At 44.4% G+C, this 24,808-nt stretch overlaps 1 protein-coding gene across 1 annotated transcript in view; it reads right to left on the bottom strand.

Moving 5' to 3' along the window:
- LOC122806732 (valosin containing protein) overlaps nucleotides 1–24,808 on the bottom strand; it is a 1,741,209-nt gene that overhangs the window by 1,391,060 nt on the left and 325,341 nt on the right. The gene's annotated exons all lie outside the window — the stretch shown is intronic.

Below are 24,808 nucleotides of genomic sequence, written 5' to 3'. Positions count from 1 at the left end.
CTCTTGTTGCGGTACTTGCTGAATGGCCCTCATGTTCATAAGGGACGAAACTTGTTTTTGTGCCTCTGCCCATTGATTGTGTGGCAGGTTTGGCATACCTTTTGCCTTTGGCAGTGTGTGAAAGTGGAACCCATAGCCCTGGGAAACTATATTCAATACCTATTTGTCCTGGGTGATCATGTGCCAATTTTGAGAGAAAAGTGCTAGTTTTTCCCCTAAGGGGGCTGCAAGAAGATAGGTGCTTGGTGCTGGCAGAGGCAAGTCATTGGGACTGTTTCCTGTATGGCTGTGCTTTGTCTTCTCCACTTTTGGAGGTAGAAGCACCCCACTGTTTAGGCCTGTATGAGCCCTGGGGCTGGGATCTCCCTCTGGGACATCTGTATCTGCCTCTTTGTGGCCTGTCCGACACTGGAAACTACCAATTCTTTGTAGGCCAGTTCCTGCTAAATCTTGGTGGCTGAACCTGTAAAAAATCCTTTACTGTTTGCATAGATTTCGCTTTGTCCTCCATTTTCTTCAAAACCTCCTCTGCTTTAACACCAAATAAAGTATCATGCTGTAATGGAGCATCTAATAATTTTGCTTTAACATGATCAGGCAGATTTTGTTCCTTTAATAAAGCATGCCTCCTAATGACATAACCCGTAACTGCGGCCATGCAGGAGGCCTCCAGAGAATAAAACCACATTGCAATGTATGCTTCCCCACTTGTTCAGTGGCATGCAATAAATCCTGCATTTTCTTATTTTCTGCACAATCGGAATTGGCCAACATTTTCTGTTTTAACAGTGACAGTTAAGTATTGCTGATATTTAATCATATGAAATTGACAATTTAAAGCCCTCACAGCCAAAGTAGCAGAAGTGTAAACCTTTTTCCCCCGATCTGTCTAGTGCCCTTGAATCCCTGTCTGAAGGGATAGGGTTTTTTGCAGTAGCGGCTTTAACCCCTTTGGGACCCTGAGAAATGGTTTCTGGGTCAGCAGCAGGGTTTTTATAAAGAAATTTATGTGAATCTGGAACCCTGTAGTATCCGTCTGGTTTAACAGGAGCTAGAGGTAAGGAGTCTGGAGAAAGGCCGGACTCTGAAAATACATCTACAATGTCTAGCACAGGGGGGAAAAGCAAGAGGCTTGTGCTGAGGAAGTAAAAGAAAATCTCTAAGCCTTTTCTTTGATTTTGAGTAATCCTGGCTCTCCCAGTGGAAGTGCTCCCTCATGGTATGCAAGGTTTCCCCAAAAGAATAATCCTCAGGAGGAGAGGCTGAAGGAATGGATTCTTCAGCATCAGAATCCTCACAGGGAGGAAGAGTATTCCTGTACAGAAGAGGAGTCAGAGGAAATGGAAACCTGATCTGAAGAGTCATAGTCTGTCTTGCCTAGGCCTCTTGTCAGGAGGGGGATAGGAACCCCTGATCAAGGTAATAAGGTCTTCGGCCATTTTCAGCATCTGATTCTTAGGCATGGAAGTTTGTCCTGGAGAATGCTGTACTTGTTTCTTTGTCTTTAAAGATGCTTTAGTCTTTGCTTTAGGAGCTGAAGTAGGCTTTACATATAGCTGTGTAGGTCTGAAAACACCCTCAGAAGCAGATGCCTGCTCAACGGCTCTGAACCCATCTGAGTGAATGATTTCTGAGAGTCCAATACCTTGAGTATCCAGAGGCCTAGGTGGCTCCACGTGGGAGTCGTCAGCGGCCTGTGGCTCTGAGGTAGCGGGCGTCAGAGGCTGCGAAAGCGTCTCACTGAACCGGCGACTGGCTTAGCAGAAGCCTAGTCGGTTTTGGATCTCGGATGCCTGCCCTCTTTCCTTGCGTTTTTTAGAAACTCCGGTCGGCTGTTCCAACGGCATTATATAACAATTTTCGGCCAAAGTAATGAAAAGCAAAATCAAGCAGACAGTGTGTTGGTTGAATCTAGCACAAAACAGATAGCTAGCAACGTTATGATCAGGGTCCTAGGCAAGGAATACAGTAAGAATGAAAATCCTTATGAGGTATTTGCTTCCCACAAGAAATACAATTGTTAACTTTTCTGACATCGGTCTGGAGCAAGAAAAATGTTTCCCCAACGGGGTACTTAGCTTTAATGAAGACTTCGGATCTAAAATTAGTCTGAAAATCTCAGGAGTCGGCCGACCGGCACTTGCGAACTGCTTTTGCTTCAGGCACCGCGCGGCAAGAAAGACTGAAGAAAATGGCGTCGGCTGCATCTTTTATACCCCTGGCGCACTGACGCCAGGGAAGAGGAGACAGCAACAGACGCCAGACCTAGACTTTGGAATTCAAGCAGACTGCGGGTAGCCTGCCAGCAGGATAACGCAAGAGTAATGACCAACAGTGAAACACGAACATATTCTAACTTCCTGTTCAATGCCAAACAAAAACAAGCTCATGCTACTTAGTCCAAAACACTAACCAGAAACACATTTCACATTACCTCAAGTAATAGCACAAAATAGAAACCATAAGCCCAACTAAACTATTCAGAGTCATAAGAGGACAACCTTAGCAGCAACATACCTCTTCCCTCTCTATTATACTCTTTCCCTTTTCTTACAAACATATCAACACCACATATAAAACTAAATTAGCCTCCTGCTACTACAAATAGCTAAATTTACAACCAACCTTATAAACACACACCACTGCCTTGCATTAAAACAAGCTGACGAACTCCCAAACCAGTTGACATGCTCAATTCCTGCTCACAACCTATTGTACTCTCCAGACAAATGCCCAGCATGACAAAATACTATACTGTACTAATACTTGCTCACTAGAGACCTTCTCCCTTATGCATCAGGGAGATATTCAACATTGCCAAAGACACTACTCCCACTGTCAAAACTCTGGCATGAAATCCCCACGCAGTTAAAATAGAAAACGTCAACAGTTTCAAAACTTTTGTTTAAACAACTATGCCAAAGATGGCTCTTCTTCCTGCTCACTTGGGTAGTTTTACTCAGATTACTTTTCCCCAGCTCTTACAGCCATTTTGCTTTCCCATCTTTTGGAGCTCATCACTCCTGCTCATACTGCCCTAATTTCCTAAACTCTTATTCTTCCTCCTTCTCGCACCCCACCACCAACTACAATTCTTCATTTATCTTCCTACTCATTTCCATAATTTCTCTTCATATCTCTTATCATACTTGACTCAAAATTACCAACCTCAAAAACACACCAGTTTAATTTTCCCCTGCAAACATCATGTTTTACATACATTAACTATTACTTTTTTCTATTCAATAACTAGACCATGTTCATTTCCCTTGTGTGTTAAAGGAAAACAGGATATTAAAGCAGATTCCCCAACTTGCTGACTCTTCCAGTCCCTGTTCTTTGTTAAAACTTAAAAAAATCACCCTTGCAGCTTTAAATAACCCACTCAACTGTTTTCCCTGTTCTGCTTCCTAGCTTTCTATACTGTGTTTTTGTTTCACTTTGCAAACAAACTTGAAAAACCTGTAGCTGGCTCTGAAATTATGATGTCACATCTGCCATCTGCTCTTGCTCTAGCTATCGGGATGTTTCCCCCAAAGTGATGCAATCCCCGCCTGTTTTGCATTCTATATAGAAGAGCCAGTGTTCCTCCCACATTGTGATGTCAGACCTGCCTTACCCAGCCCACTCAACCTAATAAAATCCATGTGGTGTGTGGAACTCCTTTTCATTGTACGTGTATCCTGTCGACTGCATTTATTTAAGGGACTACTGAAAAGTTTGGATTGCCTGCATTTTCATCTGCATTTTTTGCTTCATTGGTAAGATAAGTCTTCCTAGTGAATTAAAAATGTAATTCTACACAGCCCCTGTTTGAATGCACTTCTATCCCTATTTTGTGCTGCCTGATATAGTTTATGCTTCTGTTTGAGGGTGCCACATGGTTCACTAGTGTATGCTGCTGCCAACTATCTAGATTAGCCTTCTGTTATTTTTCCTTGCTGCTGATATAGAATTATATGTATTTTGTATATTATTTTATTATGGTTATACATTTTGATACTGCTGGTTCTCGGTTAATTATCTAGTTGTGCTCCCGTGTGTGAATGCTGCCTTCTGTTTTAGTCGGGTCTCATGCTGCATGCTGAATTCGGCTTGGTGAGTATTATCTGCTTTTATCGTCATTACTGATACTCCGAATAAGTAGTCTTTTGTTATGCAAATGTTGGTTTATAGTGATAGCTCGTATATTTACCACTATGTGTTCGTTTATATATATATTTTTTTTTTACTGCTGCACGTTAGTGTTTCATGCAGCCGTTTTAAAGGTTAGCGCGAGTTGGACTGCAACTGCGACGTTCTCTCGTCGGCAAGTATCATGTTTACATGCCCTTGTTTCGCTATGGGCCATGTTTGTGTCTGCCGATATCCTCTACATTTTTGAAAAGTGCCCTCACCCCAAAGAAAGTTTCTCTTTTGTAGTATATTCTGAACCAAGTTAGGAACTGCTGTAGATATTTTAGCTCTGTGAGCTGTTCTTGGTATTGTAACACTTCTATTTAAAAAATTCGATGAAGTATAATGTTGGTGTAGGTCTGAAACTGTTCTAACTGAACCCTCCGAAGTCTGGAAGGGGATGTTCATAGTGTTTCACTGTTGCAGTCATTACTCTTGGGTTATCCTGCTGGCAGGCTACCCGCAGTCGGCCTGAATTCCAAAGTCTTGGTCTGGCGTCTGATGCTGTCACCTTTTCCCTGACGTCAGTGCGCCAGGGGTATAAAAGATGCAGTAGACGCCATTTTCTCCAGTCTTTCAAGCCGCACGGTGCCCGAAGCAGAAGCAGTTCACAAGTGCCGGTCGGCAGACTCCTGAGATTTTCGTGTTCGAATTTCAGATCCGAAGTTTTCATTTAAAGCCAAGTACCCAGTTGGGAAACTTTTTTCTTGCTCCAGACCGATGTCAGAAAAAGTTAATCGTATTTCTTGTGGGAAGCAAATACCTCATAAGGACTTTCATTCTTATTGTATTTCTTGCCTAGGCCCTGATCACGACGTTGCTAATTGCAGGTTTTGTGCTAGATTTAACCAACGCACTATTAAGCGTCAGTACGATTTTGCATTTCATTACTTTGGCCGAAGATTTAATTACACGTTGTGGGATAGCCATCCGACTACCGCAATTCACAAGAAACGCAAGGAAAAGGAAAAGGACAGGCATCAGAGGTCCAAAACTGACCAGGCTTCTTCTAAGCCAGTCGCCAGTTCTCGGTGAGGCGCTTTTGTAGCCACGACACCCGCTACCTCAGAGCCGCAGGCCGCTTCAGACTCCCATGGGGAGCAGACTAGGCCGCTGGAAACTCAAGGTATTGGACACTTGGAAAATATTCCCACAGATGGGTCCGGAGCCGCTGAGCAGGCATCGGCTTCTGAGGGTGTTTTCAGGCCTACACAGTTATATGTAAAACAGACTACAGCTTCAAAGGCAAAGACTAAAGCACCATGAAAGAAAGAAACAAGTGCAGCAAGCCCATGGACAGGCCTCCATGCCTAAAAAACTGATCAAAATGGCCGAAGACCCAATTACTTTGATCAGGCGTTCCCATCCCCCTCCTGATAAGAGGCCTAGGCAAGAGACAGAATATGAATCTTCAGATCAGGTTTCCATTTCCTCTGACTCCTCTTCTGAACAGGAATACTCTTCCTCCCTAAGAGGCTTCTGCTGCTGAAGAATCTATCCCTTCAGCCTCTCCTACTGAGGATTATTCTTTTGGGGAAACCCTGCATACCATGAGGGAGCACTTCCACGGGGAGAGCCAAGACTACTCAGAATTTAAGAAAAGGCTCAGACTTTCTTTTACTACCTCAGCACAGGCCTCTTGCTATACCCCCCGTTTTAGACATTGTAGATTATGTATTTTCAGAGTCCGGCCTGTCTCCTGACTCTTTACCCCCTGCACCTGTTAAGCCAAATAGATACTACAGGGTTCCAGATTTACAAATGTCTTTATAAAAACCCTGCTGCTGACCCAGAAACTATTTCTCAGGGTCCCAAAGGGGTCAAGGCTTCCACTGCAAAAAACCCTATCCCCTCTGATAGGGATTCAAGGGCACTGGACAGATGGGGGAAAAAGGTTTACACTTCTGCTACCTTGGCTGTGAGGGCTTTAAACTGTCAATTTCATATGCTTAAATAATCAGCAATACTTAATGTCACTGCTTAAACAGAAAATATTAACAAATTCTGAATGTGCAGAAAACAAGGAAATGCAGGATTTATTGCATGCAACTGAACAAGTGGGAAGGCATACCTTGCAATGTGGTTTTGATTCTCTGGAGGCCTCTTGCAGGGCCGCTGTTACAGGTTCTGTCATTAGGAGGCATGCTTGGTTAAAGGAACAGAATCTGCCTGATCATGTTAAAGCAAAATTATTAGATGCTCCATTACAGCATGATACTTTGGTGTTAAAGCAGAAGTGGTGTTGAAAAAAATGGAGGACAAAGCAAAATCTATGCAGACAGTTACGGATTTCTTACAGGTGCAGCCACCCAGATTAAGCAGGAACTGACCCACAAAGAATTGGTCATTTCCAGTGTCAGACAGGCCACAAAGAGGCCGATACAGACGCCCCAGAGGCAGATCCCAGCCCCAAGGCTCATACAGGCCTAAACAATGGGGTGCTTCTACCTCCAAAAGCAGAGAAGACAAATCACAGCCATATAGGAAGGTCTCAATGACTTTCCTGTGCCAGCACCAAGCACTTATCTTTTGGCAGCCCCCTTAGGGGAAAACTAGTACTTTTTTCACAAAATTGGCACATGATCACCCAGGATAAATGGGTCTTGAATATAGTGTCACAGGGCTACAGGTTCCACTTTCACACCCTGCCAAGGGCAAAAGGTATGCCAGACCTGCCACACAATCAATGGCAGAGGCACAAAAGCAAGTTTCATCCCTCATGGACATGAGGGCCATTCAGCGAGTACCACAGCAAGAGCAGGGACAAGGAGTTTACTAGAGACTTTTCTTGGTACCCAGAAAGGATAAAGCCTGGAGACCAATACTGGACCTGTCTATTCTAAACACATTTCTGGACGTTTCAAAATTCAAAATGTTGACTCTGCAGCAGCTTCTGCCCATGCTGGGCAAGAAGGCCTGGCTTGTAACTTTGGACCCAAAAGAGGCATACCTGCATGACCCAATCAGACAATCTTGCAGAAGATACCTCAGATTCATAGCTGGCTCAATGCACTACCAATTCTCTGCACTGCCCTTTGGCTTATCTACTGCGCACAGGGTCTTCACAAAATGCCTGCCACCAGTAATTGCATTTTGAAGACAAAGAGGAATTCAAATATATCCTTACTTTGACTGCCTTATTCAAGCAGAGAACAAGGACATTCTACTAAAGCATCTGGCGTTTGTAAAAAGATTACTAATTTGCCTAGGGTACACAGTAAATGAAAAGAAATCAAAACTAGTACCCTCTCAAGAAATAATATTCCTGGGTGCAAGCTTAAATACAACTGCCCAGATGGCTTATCTCACGCCAGACAAGCAATGGCAACTGACTTCTTCCTTCAAAATGTTGGCAACAAAGACCCAGTTATCTGCAAGAAAAATTCTGCAGGCTTTGGGCTTCATGGCATCCTGCTAATTCCATATGCCAGACTGCATATGAGGAAACTACAATGGTATCTAAAAAGTGTTTGGACTCAACATTGCCATAGCCTAGAAACATTACCCTCATTCAATGCCTGCAACAGGAGTTTTGATGGTGGGCACAGGCCTGTCACCACAAGGGACAGCCATTCACTTTACCCACAGCCAGGCAGACACTAACGGATGCATCAGATTATGCCTGAGGGGCCCACATGGCAGAAAAATGTATTCAGGGCACATGGCCCGCAAGCCAGATGCATCTTCATATCAATCAAAAAGAGATGCTAGCTGTTCAAAATGCCCTGACAGCTTTCAAGGATCTACTTCATCCAGGACAACTACTGATAAAGACGGACAATACTACAGTCATGTGGTACATAAACAAGCAGGGAGGCACACATTCCTACCCCTTCTGCAGACAAGCCATGACTTTGTGGGACACAGCATTGACTTAAGTTCATCTTAAAGCACAATTCCTGCCAGGAAAGATAAATACTCTGGCAGACGAACTAAGCAGAAACCTCATGGATCCCACGAGTGGAAACTGGATCCACTAGTCTTCTGCATAAGGAAATGGGGATGCCCAGACATAGATCTATTTGCCTCCCCTCACAACTGCCAACTACAGAGATTCTGCACAAGGACTTATCACAAGCAAGCATGGAAAGTGGATGCTCTATCATTCAGCTGGAAAAACCTAACAGTATATGCCTTTCCTCCACTGCCTCTCCTCCCCAAGGTACTCCTAAAGGTCAGACAAGAGAAGCCAAAAATGATACTGATTGCCCCAGACTGGCCACGCCAGCACTGGTACCCAATCCTAAAGAACTTAAAGGTCCAGCCTGGACATTGCCTCAAATTCCTCACTTACTGACCCAACAAAACAATCAGATCCCGCATAGCCAACTCAGGACCTTAAATCTGGCAGCATGGCGGATAATGTAGCCATTCAGAACACTCCTCTCTCTAAAGCTGTGATGGATGTTATTTGGAGGCCAGGAGGCCCAGTATCAGAAAATCTTATGCAGAAAAAAGGGAGATTCTGTGCTTGGAACCAGGCACAAGGAATTGACATGTTTGTTCCAAACATTCCTCAGATTTTACAATACTTAACTGAGATGCTGGACAGAGGCCTATCCTTTTCATCAATTAAGATCCATGCCTCTGCCATTTCAGCCCATTACAATACGGAACCACCTATCTTTTCAAATTCTTTAATAAGGCAGTACCTCAGAGGGGCCAAAAACAGAAGACCTCCAAGGAGAGCACCAATACCTGCATGGGACCTCAATTATGTCTTGGAAAAACTCACACTGCCTCCCTTTGAGCCAGCCTCAACAGCGGATATAAAATTCTAATCCTGGCAAACAGCACTGCTCCTAGCAATAACCTCTGCAAGACGAGTCTGAGTTACAGGCACTCATGGCTGTGGAACTTATTTTCCATCCAGACAGGGTTTCTCTGAGGACAAACCCGACATGTATGCCTAAGGTGGTGTCCAGTGTGGCTTTTAACCAAACCATTCACTTGCCTACCTTTTATCCAAACCCAGAAAACAAGGGTGAGAGACTTCTGCATTCTTTGGACATACACAGACAGCTACGCTTCTACTTGGACAGAACTAAAGCTTTCAGAAAGACTGAGCAACTTTTAGTGGCATATGCAGCAGGATCACAAGGAAAGGCCATCTCAAAACAGACTATTTCAAAATGGACAGGCCATTGCATTCATTTCTGCTATTCACAACATGGCAAATCAGTGCCCAAGGACATTAGGCCACATTCAACCAGAGCAGCAGCCTTCCTCAGAGGAGTACCAACCAAAGACATCTTAGAGGCTGCAACTTGGAGTTCGGTGCACACCTTTACAAAGCACTACCACTTACCTTTCTACTCTAAATCCAGAGCAGGCTTTGCCACTGCAATTCTGCAGGGCCTCATAGCCTCTCCTAATCCTTTTTAGCCCCAGCCACCCATCCTCAGCTTTGGGATTCAACCCAAGAGTAATGACTGCAACAGTGAAACACGATGAACATAGTACAGTTGTGTACCTACCATAAATGTAGATGTTCAAGTGTATTCACTGTTGCAGTCCAGGTTACCCTCCCACCATCCCCCTTTCTTTTGCTGGATCTCATCTGTACTTCTCTATTCTGTACAACCTATGTGGTGTATTTGCTTGTAGATGAAGGAAATTATTACCTTAGTGCATGCATGTTTATTGGCATAATTTTTAGCCTACCCTTTTGGGGGCACCTGACATCTGGGGCAAGATAAACGAAGAAAATGTAGTCAGCTGCATCTTTTATACCCCTGGTGCACTGATGTCAGGGAAGAGGCGACAGCAACAGACGCCGGACCAAAACTTTGGATTTCAGACCGACTGCGGGTAGCCTGCCAGTAGGATAACCCAAGAGTAATGACTGCAACAGTGAATACACTAACATCTACATTTATGGTAGGTACACAATTGTACTTTCTGCTGAGTCAACATAGCAGGAGCATTCGTTATGGAGAATACTATATAATTTCATCAGCGGCACCCATTTGTTTCTACTTATATGTATTAACACTGATATTTTGCAATAACACTGGTCTTGTACGAACTGACCGTTCACTCAGGTCTGCTAGATAGTCTTACTGCAACACATAAGTAGCTTTAGTGGTAATTGTACCGTGCCAGATTTTTCAGTTATGGACATTGAAATTGCTTTATCAGCATAGGCAGTATGATTAGATACCAACTTTATTTCAGGGCTGTATGGTTTAATGTTGCTCCTTGTTTAGCTTTATGAGTTTAATGCATCTCCTCTAAACATTCCTGTGTCTATTTTTAGTACCACTATTATGCAAGGGTATGATGGGGGTTCACACCTGTGGTTAGTTGGGCAAGCAGCAGCTCAATTCAGTCATGTTTTTGGGCCAGTATAGCATTGTATTAGTGCTTTAAAAACATTGAAAAACCTCCTCCATATGTTTTATTCAGAGCTGAGGGGGATCAAATGTATGAAAGGCACTGTAGACTTTAATAGCCAGAGTGATTAATTCTATCTTTCTGTGACTGCATATATGTGTGTGAATTTTCTAGGGTAAGGAGTGCTTCCAGGTATTTTTTTTTATATTTAAACTATTAGCATTGAGAAGCAGCATCATTAGGTATTTCTGACTGATTATTATGTTGGCGGGCTTAACTTGGCATATCCTAAAAAAGGCACTATGGTGAAAGTTTTTGTCAATATTCAGAAGCCAAGTGGTGATAACTGCAAACCATCTCTTGAAAAAGCATAGTGGCTTGTCTGTTATGTCTACCCAAGCTGTCAGATTGAATCCCCTTGTGACACCGGAAACTAAGCCACTTGAAGTAGGTCATTTTTGCTGGCCCTGTCGTATAATCATTGCTGAAGGTAGGAAGCGACTCAAGGCTAGATTCATACCCACCTGGGACACATGTATTCAGAGAGCTCCATGTCCCTCTTCATATAGTCAAGTGAGGTACCATGGACTATGAACATCATACTGGTTCTTGTGTTTTAAAGCCACAAGTGTGTGTGTGTCCATGTGTGAATGCAAGGGGCAAGTGTGTGTCCATGTGTGAATGCAAGGGGCAAGTGTGTGTCCGTGTGTGTGTGAATGCAAGGGGCAAGTGTGTGTGTGTGTGTGTGTGTGTGAGAATGCAAGCAAGGGGCAAGTGTGTGCAAGTGTGTGTGTGTGTGTAAATACAAGCAAGCGGCAAGTGTGTGAGAATGCAAGCAGGGGGCGTGTGTGTGAGAATGCAAGCAAGGGGCAAGTGTGTGTGTATGAATGCTTACTAAGCTGGGCATTAATCCCTACGTCACTCAATGGGTTGCCAACTGGCTTACTGATAGAACCCCAGCTGTAAAAGTAGCCCAACTCCAAGTCCAGCTTCTGACAAGTCAGAGTACCTCAGGGGTCAGTCCTGGGACCGCTCTTGTTTGGCATCTACTTCTATGAAGTACAGGCCAACACCAAGGGATTCTGGCCAACAAAGTTCACAGATGACTGCAAACTGGGAGCCATTATTGAATCCCCAAATGTTGTGGATACTCTAGAAAAGGGCCCTACAGAAACAGATGCTTGGTGCCACAGCCATGGGCTCAAGCTCAGTGCCAAGAAATGTATAGTTATCCCCTTTGGGAAAAAACATGTACCCGTTCTGGGACATGTTACACTTAAAGAAATCCCAATCCCTCAGAGCTACACGCTCCAGGGATCTAAACCTTGTCATCACAATAAACAAATGCTGGAGGGATAGGTTCCTGACTCAAGACTGCCCAGACTCTGGAATAGACTGCCCATACATGTCAAGCAGACCGCCTCTTTGGCCCTCTTCAAATGGAACATTGACGATTGGATGGGAGAAAGAAATTAACCCCGGTGATCACGTCACTCACCCTGCTAGACAGGGGTCCAGGGTAGAAAATAGTGTGGAAGTAATAGCCAGGGAATTGTTATGGCTAGGCTTGTATAAGCCCTAGGGCCGGTAGCCTAGTACCAACCTATGAACCTATAGTTAACAGACTGCTATCAGAAGGAAGAAGCCCTTGGGTCATTTTAGCTGTTGCCAAACAAACTTTGTGTCTGTGTGATAAGGGGCAAGTGTGTGCGCATCTGTGTGATAAGGGGCAAGTGCGTGCACGTTTGTGTGATAAAGGGCACTCTGCCAGTATCTGTTGAATTTTACAAAACCACTTTTAGCTCTAAAGCTGTCCCAGCACAATCTGGTAGTTAGATGTAACTTTAAATACACTATACTGGTATGTTCTTCATATACTGAATTGATAAAGTCTGTTTTGTGATTTATGATTTAGTGTTGAATTGTCACTTAATTCCATTAGGTACTGGTGTGCCTTTGCTGGGTAATTTTTCCCTGTGGTTGTGGAACTTTGTAGTTATAAAAACAGGAAGAATTTAATCGTTCCCAGGGGGTGTGGGCATGGTTGTTTAACCCTACCCTCAAAACCATAACACCTTTAGTTTGCAGCCATGTTTGGATGGATTTGGATCAGGGTGATTGCAGTTTATAGGTCTCCTTTTTGCTGGGATTTATATAAGACCCCTTAAGTGGGAAGGATGAAAGTTTAAAAATAAAACATCCTTCATGAAAGGTCTGAGGTGGAAGATTGTGTATGTGGTTATGCTGATAAGAACTGGAAATTCCTGTGTTAACACTAATGTACAGTAGACAGTTTATTGGACTGTGCTGTAGAAGCTGAATCTCTGGACAGGTTTACTGGGCTGTGTAAAGTAGGGCTCACTAGTGTTGGATTAAAGTACTTTAATAATGTTGTAGGTGGAAAACTTTTCAAAAGGTGCATTTCATGTACAATTTGACTGGAGCGGCTTGATACGCAAGATCTGTACAGGCATGTGTTTCTGATGTCTGCACAGCCAAAGTACATAATTACTCGTGCATTCCTCGGACGAAGGCCTGGGGTCATTCTTGGTATTGCCAAACAAACTTGTGGTTATGTGGGCGAGTGTAATGGGTGGGCGAGTGTAATGGGTGGGCGAGTGTAATGGGTGGGCGAGTGTAATGGGTGGGCGAGTGTAATGGGTGGGCGAGTGTAATGGGTGGGCGAGTGTAATGGGTGGGCGAGTGTAATGGGTGGGCGAGTGTAATGGGTGGGCGAGTGTAATGGGTGGGCGAGTGTAATGGGTGGGCGAGGTGGTGAGTGTGGGCGAGTCATTTTTGGATTTCTAAATTTTGTAAACTTTGTTTTTGTATTGTCATATTGCTTTACATTACCCTACCGATATGTGACAAATTACAGGCAGAAGCACAGTAACAGCCACAAAAACTAAGAGCATAAATTTGCAGTAGCCATCCGTATACATTAATTGCATGTTTTTACATAACAAGCAGATGTCTGTCACAATTAAACACTACATCAGAAAGTATGCAATACCGCAATTTTTTAAATTATGTCTTAAAAAAGCATGTTGGTGCTGTCATGCAAGTCTGCGAAATATTTCATGTTTAGTGTCATTTGTTAGCTATTTAACCAAACAGGAAGGAAAAATAACTGGGAGTTTGATGCTTTGCAAAACGGTGATTATTCCCAGTGCTATGTAGCTTGGTTCTAAATTTGACAGGAGGAGTGCAACAAAAAAGTGTCCCACTGTAAGGAGGGAAAGGCTGACAAGAAAAAGTACAGTTTTGTACCCATCATAAATGTAGATGTTAGAGTGCTAATACAGCTGCAGTAATCACAGATGGGTTCTCTGCCGTCAGGCGGGTCCTCGGTCGGCCGAATTCCAAAGTCTAGGTCCGGCGTCGGTTGTTGTCGCTTTCTTTCCTGACGTCAGTGCGACAGGGGTATACAAGACACAGCCGACGCCATTTTCTTCAGTTTTTCTTGCCCCAGATGTCAGGTGCCCCCAGAAGGAAGGCAATACATAAATTATATTGCATTGCATGACTATATATAAAATCAAAAATCAGTAGTTGCAAGCAAGTATACCATAGAAGGATAACCCAATCAGGTTGTATGAGGAGGGGTTAGCCCCTAGGCGTTTACCAAGAGGGGAAGGAGGGAGGGAAACCTGTACTGCAGCTGTATTAGCACTCTAACATCTACATTTATGGTAGGTACAAAACTGTACTATGTTCATCGTGCATACAGCTGCAGTAATCACAGATGGGTAGAATCCCAAAGCTACGCACAGGGTGGCAGGCACTAGGTGGAACTGGGATGAGCCAGGATGCCCTGCAACACAGCAGTGGCAAAGCCTGCTCTAGTCTTGGAGTATAAAGGTAGGTGGTAGTGCTTGGTGAAGGTATGCACAGAACTCCAAGTGGCTGCCTCCAAAATATCTTTGGTAGGAACTCCTCTGAGGAAGGCGGTAGAGGTAGCTGTGGCCCTGGTGGAGTGGGATCCGATGCCTGTAGGGACAGATTTTCCATGACAGGAGTAACAAAACCGTATGCAGTGGCCTATCCATTTTGAAATTGTCTGTTTGGTAACTGGCTTCCCTTGAGCTCCTACAGCATAGGACACAAAGTTGTTCTGATTTCCTGAAAGGCTTTGTTCTATCCAAATAACGTAGCTGTCTATGGATGTCTAAGGAGTGTAACAGCCTTTCCCCTTTATTTTGAGGATTGGGGTAAAAGGTAGGTAAGTGTATGGCTTGATTTAAAGCTACCCTGGATACCACTTTAGGCATAAATGACGGGTTGGTTCGAAGGGAAACCCTGTCCTGATGGAAGATGAGAAAGGGCTGCACAGCCATGAGGGCTTGTAGTTCCGAAACCCTACGAGCCGAGGTAATGGCCAGAAGGAAAGCTGTTTTCCAGGAAAAATATTGCAACTCTGTTGAGGCAGCTGGTTCAAAGGGAGGTAATGTTAATTTTTCTAGAATGTAATTAAGATCCCAGGCTGGTATTGGTTGTTTCCTAGGAGGTCTTGTATTCTTAGCCCCTCTGAGGAACTCTTAAGAGTGGGTGAGAGAATAAAGGTGGATCAGTGTTGAATTCTGCAGAAATGGCTGAGGCATGAATTTTTATGGAGGAAAATGAAAGCCCACTGTTCAACAGCTCAGCTAAATACTGTAATATCGGAGGCAAATTCAGTTTTCTGGGATCCTGGCCTTTTTTCTCATTCCAAGAGCAAAACCATTTCCATTTTGCGGAGTAAGCCTTTCTAGTAGATGGCCTTCTGGCCTCCAAAATGACATCCTGCACCTCTTTGGAGAGTAGGGTCTGTTGTGGTGTTAAGGAATTTTCCATGCAGCGAGACTGAGTGTCTTCAGCTGGCTGTGAAGAGTTTTGTAGCTGTGCTGAGTCAGTAGAAGAGGCATTAGAGGTAGGGACCAGGGAGGAGTATGCGTCAGGCTCCTCAGGAGAGGGTACCAGTGTTGTCTTGGCCAGTCTGGAGCAATCAGTATCATCTTTGGTCTGTCTGCTCTTGCTTTCAAGAGCACCTTGGGCAGAAGAGGTAAAGGTGGGAAAGCGTAAACTGTCCATGCTGTCCAACTGAAAGAAAGGGCGTCCACTCTCCAGGCCTTTGGATGAAAGGTCCTTGAACAGAACTTTTCCAATTGAGGATTCCTGTGGGAGGCGAAGAGATCTATGTCTGGCCTTCCCCACGCTTGGATTATCTTTGTAAACACTTGAGGATGCAACTTCCATGGCGTGTGGGTCTGTCATAATTCTGCTTAGATTGTCTGCCAGTGTGTTTTCCAAACCTGGCAAGTACTGTGCTTGAAGTTCGATTTGCCATTCCAGAGCCAAGTTCCAAAGTGACATGGCTAGTCTGCACAGGGGGTATGAATGTGTTCCTCCTTGTTTATGTACCACATTACTGCAGTGTCTGTTCTTATCAATAATTGCCCTGGATGCAGGAGGTCCTTGAAAGCTGTAATTGCATTTAGCACTGCTAGCATTTCTTTGATTGATGTGAAGGTGCTTTTCCTTTTGGGACCATTTGCCCTGAATGCACCTGTCTGTCATGTGCGCCCCCCAGGCGTAGTCTTGAGGCGTCTGTTGTGATGACTTGATTTGCTTGAGGCTTGCAGAATGGAAGACCTGTGTTTGACATGCTTGGGCCCACTATAGAAATTCCTTTTGCAAACATGGAATTATTGGTATTATTGTTTCCAAACTGTGGCTGTGTTGAGACCATAGGTTTTTTAGGTACCATTGAAGTTTCCTCATGTGCAACTTTGCACATGGGATTAAAAGAATGCAAGATCCCAGAGCCTGCAGGATTTTCCTTGCAGTGAGCCTGGTACAATTTGCTAGTATTTTGAAGTACTGAGTTAGTTGCCCCTGTTTTTCTGGCATGAGGTAGGCCATCTGGGTGTTTGTGTCCAAGTTGGCACCCAGGAAAGTTATTTTCTGAGATGGTGTTATCCTGGATTTCTCTTTGTTGACTGTGTATCCCAGAAAATTTAATAGTGTTACATAAGCCATATGTTCCAGAAGTATGTGCTTGCTGTCCGCTTGAATCAGGCAGTCGTCCAAATAAGGGTAAATTTGTATCCCTTGAAGTCTGCAGTAGGCAATTACTGATGCCAGGCATTTCGTGAATACTCTGGGCGCAGTAGATAAGCCAAAGGGCAATGCAGAGAATTGATAGTGGGTTGAACCTGCAAGAAATCTGAGGTATCTTCTGCAGCTTTGTCTGATTGGGACATGCAGGTATGCCTCCTTGAGGTCCAATGTTACCAGCCAAAACTCCTTGCCCAGCATGGGAAGAAGCTGCTGTAATGTGAGCATCTTGAAGTTTGGTACGAGTAGAAATGTATTTTGGATGGATAAGTCCAAAATGGGTCTCCAGTCAGTTCCTTTCCTTGGTACCAGAAATAGTCTGGAATAAAAGCCTTGACCTTGTTCGTGAGTAGGTACCTCTTGGATAGCTTTCATGGCCATGAGTTTTGAAATTTGTATTTGTGCCTCTGCCCTTTGATTGTGTGGCAGGTTTGGCATGCCTCTCGTTTTTGGAAGAGTGTGAAAATAAAATCTGTAGCCTCTGTTTATAATGTCCAGGATCCATTTGCCTGTTGTGATATGCCAATTTCTTGTAAATAATGCCAGCTTTCCTCCCAAGGGTGCTGCCAGCTGAGACTTGCTTGGCATGAAAAGGAGGAAGTCATTGGGTTTGTTTTCTGTATTGTTGTGCACTGTCTTCGCCACCTCTTGGTGCTGGAGTTTGCCATTGTCTGCCTCTATATGATCCTTGAGATTGTCCTCTGCCCCTTGTGCGCCTGTATCTACCTCTTTGGGGCTTGTCCGTGGCTGGAAAGGACCAGTTTTTAGAAGGCCAATTTCTGCTAAAACGAGGTGGTTGTACCTGTAGAAAAGCTTTGACAGTTTGCATAGATTTGGCTTTTTCTTCCATTTTCCGTAGTATCTCCTCAGCATTAGTACATCCTTTTGTAAAGGAGCATCCAGTAGTTTAGCTTTAACATGATCAGGCAAGCTTTGTTCCCTAAGCCAGGTATGTCTACGAATGACTGATCCTGTAACAGCAGCTCTACTTAAGGCCTCTAAGGCATCATAGCCACATTGTAAGGTGTGTTTACCCACTTGTTCTGCACTATGCATCATATCCTGCAATTCCTTCAAATCTGGTTGTTCAGGTTGAGACATTTTATTTCTTAATTGTGATAACAGAAACTGCTGATATTTAAGCATATGGAACTGACAATTTAAGGCCCTCATGGCTAGGGTGGCAGAGGTGTATACCTTTTTTCCCCACCTAAGGATCTAGACTCTCTTTCGGAAGGTAGTGGATTCTTGGCAGTAGAGGCCTTCATTCCCTTGGGGCCTTGAGAAATGGTTTCAGGGTCAGCATTATGGCTTTTGTAAAGAAATTGGTGAGAGTTAGGAACTCTGTAGTACCTATCAGGCTTGACTGGGGCAGGAGGCAGGGAATCCGGATTAAGACAAGCCTCCGAGTAAACATCAAGTATGTCCAAGACAGGAGGAATCGCCAGAGGTCTGTGTTGAGGTAACAAAAGAAATTCCCTAAGCCTTTTCTTGGAATCAGAAAAGTCTTGACCTTCCCAATGGAAGTGTTCCCTCAAGGTGTGCAAGGTTTCCCCAAAAGAAAAATCCTACGGGGGAGATACAGAAGGAATGGACTGTTCTGCATCAGAATCTTCAAAAGGGGAGTACGAGTGTTCCTCTACATCAGAATGTTCTGAGAAAATGGAGCCCTGTTCAGAAGAGGGAGAATCTTCCTCAACTCTGGGTCTCTTGTCTGGAGGGGGTTGGGAACTCCTGATGAGTAATTAAATCCTCAGCCATTTTAAGCATCTGCTTTTTAGGCATGGGGCCTGGAGATGGGCCCTGTGCAACAGGCCTCTTGGGATGCATGGCTGATTTGGACTTAGTAAAGGCCTTAATGGAAAAGGAAGATGAGGGTCTAAAGACACCATGGGTGGAAGTGGACCTGTCCACATTAGGAGGCTCAACACTCACAGTGACTTCGGTGGTTGTAGTCTGAGTAAGGGCCGAGGTACCTGCGGTCTCGGTTACAGAAGACACCGCCAAGGAAGTGTCATCGGTAGTCAGGGGCTGCATAGGCGTCTCGCTGAGAACCGGACCACATGCAGCTGGTTTTGGCGTGGTGTCAGTGGAGGCCGCAGCCCTCGCGTGTCGGTCCTGGTCCTTGCGTTTTTTGGACAAAACTGTAGTCGGCGTCTCCGACGACATTTTATCATCAAAGGCTTTACCAAAATAGTGTTGGGCGAACTCCGCCCGACGCTTAATAGTGCGTTTATTGAAAGTAGCGCAAAAGCGACAGCCCGAGACGTCGTGGTCTGGGCCTAAACAAGGTATGCAGAGGGAATGGAAATCCTTATGCGGTATTTGCTTCCCACAAGAAATACAATTGTTAACTTTGTCTGACATCGGTCAGAGGCAAGAAAAGTTTCCCCAACGGGGTACTTAGCTTTAAAGAAGACTTGTTTCCAATATTTCGTAAATTCAGGAACTGGCCGACCGGCACTTGCAAACTGCTTCTGCTTCCGGCACCGCGCGGCAAAAAAGACTGAAGAAAATGGCATCGGCTGTGTCTTGTATACCCCTGTCGCACTGACGTCAGGAAAGAAAGCAACAACCGACGCCAGACCTAGACTTTGGAATTCGGCCGACCGAGGACCCGCCTGACGGCAGAGGACCCATCTGTGATTACTGCAGCTGTATGCACGATGAACATCAGTACATTACTCTGGTCACCTGCTGTGAGCCGTCAATCACATGCAGATAATGGGTCAAATTACCCTTAGCTCTTCGACAGCTAGGGAAGGTAGGTGTGAAGTGGGAGGGGAGATGCCTTGAACTAGATTTCAGCCTTCACAAAAGAAAGCAAGTTAACATTTCTAAGAAACAAAAGCAATAAAAAGCACTTTTCAGTTCTGTAACATTTGCACTGCTTGTATTTGAAGTAGTTACTGAAAAAGTATAACATTTTAACCAAAAGTAGGGGACTTTAAGACAGCAGTGAATGCCTGTTAAGTCAATGAAGTGACAGCAGCTTAAGGGAAAACGTGGCAGATCTGATGCAATTTTTTGGAGACAAACAATGCATTCTGGGATACTTAGAGGCAGAGTAAACGGTCTGAATTATTTCAAAATGCCTGCCCCCATGTGGTCAGACTCAGAAATTGCATATAAAAATCTAAAAAGCTCTATGTAGGAAACGCCAAACCATGATTAAATAAATGTTTTTTAGTCTGAGGGTGCGGTTGTCCTCTAAAATGTCATCTTCATGCAAGAAATATATAAAACTCATGTAGAGATGTTTTAATGCTGCAATTATAAATATACATCATGTATAACAAATGTGGACCTTTTCTCCCTGGGCCTCTTGCTGAAAATGGATTTCACCCAGTTGGACTTTTCCCAGTCAACAAAGACAAAAAATAAAAACACAAAGGAACTCCCTTCACAGGTTCTTTACCAGTGGAATCCAAGGTATGAATACTCTTGTCCTACACAGATCACCTTAAGGTCCTACCTCTATATACAGTCTCCTGCAGGTTACAGAGAGGTGAAATATGCCTAGCATACAAGTCATCCTCTTATCGCTTGCAAATCCATAAGAAGCACCAGAAACACTAGCTCCAGGTGTCTAAACTTTGTAACAAACAGAACCTGCTGTAAGGACTGGTGTGTCTCAAAGGATCCCCGTGCTTTGGGATAAACTCTGCATCCACATTACGCAGAGTTCATCCCAGATACTGTTCAAAAGGAACACTAATCGTTCATAGGTTCATACTAGGCTATCTGCCCTAGGGCATTTATAAGCCTAGCCAGAATGTGTTTGGCTTTCGCCACCCATTTTAAATTTATTTTGCTATGCCCTTTTTCGAGGTTAGTATACTGTGCCTCTAACAGTGACAGAAGTGATACCCGGGGTAAACCTACGATCTCCCATCCACTCATCAAGATTCCTCTTGAAGAGAGTCAATGAGGGACTCTGCCTAACCTGGACTGGGATTTTATTCCAGAGTGAAGGGAGCCTCTGGGTTATGAATCTGTCCCTCCAGCATGTCCTATATTTCAGTGCTGAGGTTCAAGTCTCTCGAGCGCGTAGCTCGATGGGATTTGGATTTTCTGAGGTGCAGCATGACCATTAATTCCAGGTTGGACATGGCTTTATACGTCAGGCACAGATCGCCTCTGAACAGGCGGTATGCCACTGAGTAGAGCTGGAGTTTCTTTAACCGGGCAGCATATGGCATCTGTTTGAGCCCTTTGATCCTCTTGGTGAGGTACTTTTGGGGTCTTTCCAGTTGCTGCAGGTGTCTGGTAAGGTACATCCCAAAAGGGGCATTGTACTCAATTATGGGCCTGATGAGGGATGAGTAAAGAGGCATGATGACCTCCCCTGATCTAGATGCGAAATCCCTTCATGATTAGGTGGGCTATATAAAATGTTTTTCTAACCACTTTGGCCACGTGGTTGTCAAATGAGAGATTGCTATCAACTTGGGTCCCCAGGTCCCTAATTACTTCTGTACTTAATGGATTTCCACCTATGTGGTAATTTGTGGGCACTGTTTTTGCCAAAGGGGATTACTATACACTTTTTGGCATTTAGCTTGAGGCCATGGCTCTGGCACCAGTTGTCTTTCTATGAGGCCCTTTTGGAGGATGCTTGTGTTGGCTGGAGAGTCGATTATGGCGCCCAGTTTGCAGTCATCTGCAAACTTGGTCAGCCACAGTCCTTCCGTGTTGGCCTGTACCTCCGAGAAATATATCGAACAAGAGAGTTCCCAGGACTGAGCCTTGTGGGACACCACTTGTAACTGGTTTGTAGTCTGACATGGCTCCAGCAATTCTAACCACGTGGGTTCTGTCCTTGAGCCAGTTTGCAATCCATCTAGTGACATAGGGGGTTTATATTTAAGCTGGTGAGCTTATCTATAATGCCCGAGTGGGGTATTGTATCGAAGGCTTTTGCGAGGTCCAGGTAGGCTGTGTGGACCACCTTCCCCTCGTCAATGGCCTTGGTGACTGTTTCAAAGAAATCAACCAGGCTTAAGAGGCAGGATCTGCCCTTAAAGCCGAACTGGGTAGGATCCAGTGTTTGTAGGTCCCCAATATCTTTATTTATGAGGTCCATGATGATCCTTTCCATAGCTTTGCAGACCAAGCTAGTCAGGCTTATGGGGCGATAGTTTCCAGGATCCGTTGAGGCACCACCTTTATGGAGAGGGACCACTGTTGCTGTACCCCACTCTTTGGGCACATATCCTGTAGTAAGGCTGAGATTGAACAGTAGTTTTATGTTTGGGTTTAGCTCTTTGAGTTCATGTAGGATGCAGCCCGGGACACCATCTGGTCCCACTGATGCTGTGTTTTTTGCTTTGGAGAGGGCGGCTCTTACCTGAGCATCTGAGATGTCAGGGGGGCAGCACTCTGCTGGGATAGATATTTGCCCTTTTGGTGGGGAGGGGGAGAAGTTTGCGCTGAACCTGTCAGCTAGGATGTTGGCAATGTCTGTGGGTTCGGTGTATTTTTTGTCATTTTGGACTAATTCTGAGCATATCTGGGAATTACCACCCAGGTTCCGAACATAACTAAAGAAAGCCTTGTGATTATCCTTCGTGTCCTGTGCAATTTTTCTCTCGAAGCTGGCCTTAGACAATTGTGTGTGCCCGTAGTTTTTTGCTAATACTGATCAGTGATGCCTTCCCTTTTTGGGATTTTGCTTCATCATTTAGTAGCTTCCTCCTTCTATTGTATAGTTTGTTTATGGCTGGGGTCCACCAGACAGGACGTCTGCCTTTGGAGGATTGGGTCTTGGTTTTATTTGGGATCGCATGATCCATGCATTCCTGAAGGTGTTCAGAGAATGCGTTTATAAAGGATTCTGCGGTCTGGGCCGTATTTTCCACAGGCCCGGGGGCTTTGAAGGATTCCACCTCAGTTTTGAGTGTAAAATTTGCTTTAGAGAAGTTTTTCACTGTGGTTTTCTGGGCAGGGGTGGGGTCGGGATGTGAATATCCAGTGAGATTAGTTTATGGTCTGATCTTACCAGTGAGGGATACACTTCTGGTCTGGAGCATAGAGTCCCCATGTTGGTGATTATCAGGTCCAGTATGTTTTCCCCTCTTGTGGGAGTGGTAACAAGTTGTTCCATAGCATTTGAGTTTATAAATTCTAGGAACCTTTGGGCTTGGGTGTTGGAACTAGAGTAATGCTCCCAGTCTATGTTTGGGTAGTTGAAGTCGCCCAATATAATGGTGTTTGGAGAGACCTTCATATTTTCCAGTGCTCTCAGGAAGGCCGAGTGGGGTCCCTGGGTTTGGGAGGGTGGTCTGTACCAGGCTATAAACTGGAAGGCAGTTTTACCCACTGTTAGTTGCACATGGATAGTCTCTGATGCTTCGTGCTTTGCCACCAACCTGGAGGTGTGGGTATCTTTGATGAATATCGATACTCCCCCTCCTTTTGTGGTTCGGTCCAAGTTTTGGGGCCGAAAAGCATGGTATGAGGTATAACCTGGTAGTGCTGGGGTGCTCTCAGGAGTCCTGAACCAGGTTTCTGTTACTGCACAGATATCTATGTTCTCCATGCTAAGGAGAGTTTCGAGTGCGTGCATCTTGAGGTTTAGACTTCTGGCGTTGAGTAGCATTATTCTTAGTTTCTTATCCCTTGTGATACCTATGGAGGTGGGTTTGTCTTTGAGCCTTGCCTAAAAAGGCACTATGGGGTAGCAAGAGCCTTTGCCAATATCCGAAAGCCCAGGGGTGACAGGTGCAAGCCGTCCCTAGTGAAGCATCGTGGCTTGTCGAGCATATCATCCCAAGCTGACAGGCATTGGATCCCCTTTGAATGACACCAGTACTTAAGCCAATTGTTGAAATTGATCATCTTGCCTTCATATTGTGGCATCATTCTTGGTGAGGGTAAGATGCTACTCAAGGTCAGGGTCATACCGGCCTGGGCTACATGCTCAGAGAGCTCCTTTATGTCTCTTTTCATGTAGTCCAGGAAGGTACGTCTCAGGTCATTCACACCAGCATGGACAATGAGTCATATTTGTACTTGCCTTGGAGTGACCTGAGTGCTTGCATTATGTTGTATGAGAAATCCACAAATTCACCACTAACCTTGCCCTCATGTCTGATGGGCAGAGGCAGTAAGTAAATCAATCCCAAAACATACCCCTCCCTCACACAACCCTTCACTAACACATCCCCATCATATAGGCATCCAAGGAACTCTGGGACAAAACTGGGTTGGGTTGCACGGCTAGCCTTGTTAAAGACCCTGGTGGTCATTAGCCAGAGTATAAACCTATGAACATACTAAACAGTAACAGGTTGAAGTCCTGTACTTGCAGCAATGTCCTATTTTCCCCCTAAAATAAAGACCCTCTTGTGGTCATAAATGACCTTCATGTGACTCAAAATCGCTACAGATCCATCTATCCTAAACTCCTTTTCCCATTTTTGCACATGGGGTCATGGTGTCAAGTCAACACTGAATCATCTCGAGCCAAGGTTTTTACACCTCCGGGTGGCCAGCCCTGAAAGGATATTAGGTTGGGGTTACCCCTGTGGTTCCTTTTTAAATATGCATGACCATTTCTATCCAAAGCTCTCTTGCAATGCTATTTGTGCCCTACACTTCTTATTCAGTACAGTCTACAACTGTAAGGCCATTTACTTTCCACAATATGAACAGAGTAGCCATTAAGGTAGAATGCCCCACATATTATAAACAGTTCTTTTTAATGTCTATTTCCAGCCTTTAGTTTCCACACACAATCTTCAGATAGCCAACATCTTATGCAGTTGCTTCACCTCATCTTCACTTGCACCTCTATCACATCAAGACATTTTCAAGGAAACCATTCAATCAGAAAAATATAAAACAAAACTATGCTCTCTGCCTTGCGCCCAAACCATACCTCTCAAATGATTTTGGGCACAGCGCTTATAAAACTTAATCCCCTTAATTTAGCCATGCTTCTCAGACTTGTGTATTTTTTCACGTCAAGCTTTTTCATCATGTAAATCCTTTACTAGGTAACAAAGCTCAAGTTATTAAAAAATTTAACTATGACGTCTAATATCTCAAGTTCTGAAGTAATACCAAAGTGCACTTTTTTGACCATTTGCCAATACTGGCCTACTGTAATGTTCGTAGGCTATAACAGTATGACCCAGACCCTTAATATGATGAAAAGGATGTCAAGACATGCATTAACAAGCCAAGAACACAAAGA

Source organism: Protopterus annectens, chromosome 1.part1, assembly GCF_019279795.1.
Source record: "Protopterus annectens isolate FY-2018-M chromosome 1.part1, PAN1.0, whole genome shotgun sequence".
In the NCBI taxonomy this organism is placed as follows: Eukaryota; Metazoa; Chordata; order Ceratodontiformes; family Protopteridae; genus Protopterus; species Protopterus annectens.
This window is presented reverse-complemented; position numbering and strand designations above follow the sequence as displayed.